The 3,697-nt window shown below is 27.7% G+C and overlaps 1 long non-coding RNA gene across 1 annotated transcript; it reads right to left on the bottom strand.

Moving 5' to 3' along the window:
- Window positions 1-688: 688 nt before the first annotated feature.
- Window positions 689-1,269, bottom strand: LOC127121232 (uncharacterized). The gene is made up of 2 exons (XR_007803356.1): window positions 1,105-1,269; window positions 689-996 (listed from the first exon to the last, which is right to left on the bottom strand). It is a non-coding gene; the product is annotated as an uncharacterized LOC127121232 (long non-coding RNA).
- Between the last annotated feature and the right edge of the window lie 2,428 nt (window positions 1,270-3,697).

The following is a 3,697-nucleotide window of genomic DNA, read 5'->3' as shown; positions in this document are numbered from 1 at the left end:
CCATTCGTTGACTTCCTTTATTTTTTTGCTCTTATAATATATATATTTTTGTTGTTGTATTGTTTTTGATTCTCGATTTTTATTAATTGTTTTCTAATTCAAGGTTTGTAGATGAACTTTACGATATGTGCTGAAAAGAAAAATCTTCTAAACTCAGAAATCCAAATTTAACCTTATAATTTATTATTATTTCTTATGTTCATTATTCAATTCATTATGTTCATTATTCAATTCATTATTTTTAGTATATTTTAATTTTAAATTTTTTGATGTGACGAAGATGGTGAATATTATTGGAGAATATGAAGAGAAAAGAAGTAAAAAATGTTAAAAAAATATGGTTGCTGGTGTTTAATGAAACCTAAGAAATCCATTTGTCATCAACGTTGAGTCATTGTTAGCAAAATGCTAACTTTTTACACCTAGTTAGCAAAAAAAATTAGTTTTTTTTATACAAAATGTGAAAACAAGTATCAAATTGACTACGAGATATTTTTTTAGAGGCCGAATACGTTACATTTATTTATTAAATAATTGATCAATATGAAATCATAATTTATGTTGGATCAACCTGATTGATACATAGCAGTCAATATTTTAATTCATATACATCAATTCTTAAATTATTATATACTTTATTTTATATTTTATATTCAAGGCTTTATAATATAATACCAAAATAAACATGTATACAAACATTGATTTTTAGATATATTAGACATTGAGATTATTTTAATATTCTACCTTTAATATGTTGAAATCCATTTTATTCATAATTCTCGTCTAGACATGACGATTACTTTATAACTTAATATATAAACTAGTAATATAATTGTTGAAAGTTTATTTAGTGTACACATGTACACGAGCGTTGAAGGCATACAGGAATAGTGCCGGATGGACAAGGCCAATGTTTACGTACACAATCAGCATCATTGACACAATCTTGGAGAATATCCTCACTCACCCCTTTAGCTTGTGATTCTGTAGCCATATCTATATACAAAAACAATGAAAATAAAAATAGTATTGTATATAAAATATAAAAGACATTTCAAAGTACAAATCTTAATTTTTTTTCCAAATTATTTATTAGTTTTATACCTGATGCAATGATGAAAAATGCTAACAAAAATACCATTGCTAGAGAATATTTTTTTGCTGTCTCCATCGTTTTCAAGAAATATGCTCTCTTAGCAGTTTTTGGTTTATTAACCGTGTTCTTTAGGTGTGTGTTTATATAGGCCGTGAGTCCATGTTGAACATTAAATTTTTTGTTTATTAAAAATATTATGCATGGTAAGTAATAAATATTTTATTAGTATATAAATATAAAAAGAGAATATATTTGACTACACTTTAAAGTATATATTTTTATACATAATTAAAAGTAAAGTATACTTGACTATTCAATATATATATATATATATATATATATATATATATATATATATATATATATATAAAGTCACTCTACTCTTAATATAATTTTTTTTATATTCAAAAGATAAGCGTGATAATTATATATTAAAAAAGGTTACTCAACCTTTAATATAATTATATAATAAATAAAATCTCATATCCTAAAATTCACCCTGCCCCCATACAACTTTCATTTGATCCATCACCATATCTTATACAACTTTCATCTGATCCATGCCCCTATTATCCCTACAAACATTCATCTTTCCATCACCATAATTGCATTAACATCCATAATCAAAGGCATATTGCACGGGCTCAAGGCATGATGTTCGTACCTGAGAAAACACCGCCAAAACAGGAAAAATTCAATTTTTGGACTGTGTAATCGATTACCCTAATCATGGTAATCGATTACCTGGCAAAAAATCAGGCTCCCATGCCATTTTTGGTGCCTGTAATCGATTATCAGGATTGGGGTAATCGATTATAGGCACAAGATTACCCCAATCCTGGTAATCGATTACACCTGCGAAGACAGCAGCAATAACTTTGTTTTTTTACACATAATAACTTTTTATTTTACCCCTTTCCTACTTGCTTTTCCTATAAATAGGGACACTATTTCCCCTCATTTTTCATGCTTTCTAGCCCCCAAAAGTTCTAATCAAACATCATTCACTCTCCTCTCTAAACCTAGGTCAAAACAAAAAAAAATCTTTCTCCCAAAAGTTACCCCCACCAATTTTTTTTCCACTTCACATTTTTTTCCAAAACTTTCCACTCTCTAACACTCAAAACTCAGCCCCTTCACTAAACTTCCACCATAAACACTTTCATCCCAAACCCCTTGCTTCATATCCAAGCTCAACACCATTTCAACCTACCTTTTTTCACATTTTTGGGTAATGATTTTAGCTTAAACTTTGTTAACTTTTTGGTTCTGTTTTGTGTTAAAAAATGGTTGTTTGTTCTTGTTTGATCTTTTGAGAGGGTTTAGATTAAAGCTTGCAAAAAATGGTTAACTTTGGTTTACACACTTTTTTTAGTATTTTTTGCTCTTACTACCTTTTTATTCACCTTTTTTAGTCTTGCTTTATGTTTGTTGTCATTTTCTTTTATTGTGGACTTGTTGTTGCATTTGTTTGGTTGATGAGGTCTATTAGATCATGACCATGGTTGTTTAGAGTTGATTAAATCTTCAATATTTCAAACCTATTAATGGTTGATCAATAGATCATTCATGATACTTTGAGACATTGATAGATTGCCTCTATTTCAACCATATTTGAGTCATTTGATGCATAGATGAAACCATATTCTCTACATTAACTTGCTAATCCATTTGCTTATTGTTATTCTACTAACTACTAACTCCTAACATTTATATTATTGCACTTTAATTCCTTGCAATTTATTTTATTGCTACTAACCATTAACTACTAACTTCTAACATTTATATTATTGCACTTTACTTCCTTACAATTTATTTTATTGTTCACTTTATTTTAAGTACTTTATGTTTATGTTTATGTTCATTGTTATCTAACCATATCATTTACATTATGCTAATTTATTTGCGCTCTTACTATCTTGCTAAATAAAAGAGGAGTAAAAACAAAAGAAAGAGAACAAATCATAATTCTTAAAAATATTGATAGATGGACTTAGGGTTGCATAACTTTCTTTGTTACAAATCTATTGTTAGTTGATTTTTTAATCATCTTCAATACTTTGCATCAATGATAAGCTATCCCTTAATGTGTCATATTTTGAGTTTTTTTGACCTATGAAAAATAGTCCTAAAAAATGTTCATTTTGTACATATTACTAACCACTAATTTTACTTTACTAACTTTGTTTATCATTAACCTTTGTTATTGTGATATTGTTATCATTAACTTGTGGTTTATTTTGTGTCATTTACATTCACTAACCATTATTATTGTGCTATTGTCATTCTTTATCTTGTAATTTACTTTTATGTCATTACCTTGTAATTTACACTCAAGTACTCATTATCATCATCATTGTACAAACTCATCATGCATGTTTATTTAATTGTTATTTATTTTATTGTCATTGTACATTAAAAACAACAAAAATATGATAAAATGATAAGACCAAAAATATTCACTCCACTCTTAAGGATTTCATCTTAGGACCTTTGCTTGGAGGTCTTTTCATTACTCTTTGTGATACTTTGTAAACACTTGGATTTTCATCCGTAACTTACATTCATGTTGTAAGAATGACATCATGGCACCATCTTAGG

The sequence above is a fragment of the Lathyrus oleraceus genome, chromosome 2, assembly GCF_024323335.1.
Source record: "Lathyrus oleraceus cultivar Zhongwan6 chromosome 2, CAAS_Psat_ZW6_1.0, whole genome shotgun sequence".
Classification (NCBI taxonomy): Eukaryota; Viridiplantae; Streptophyta; class Magnoliopsida; order Fabales; family Fabaceae; genus Lathyrus; species Lathyrus oleraceus.
Note: the sequence above shows the minus strand (reverse complement) of the source record. Positions and strands in the feature narration are given on the sequence as shown.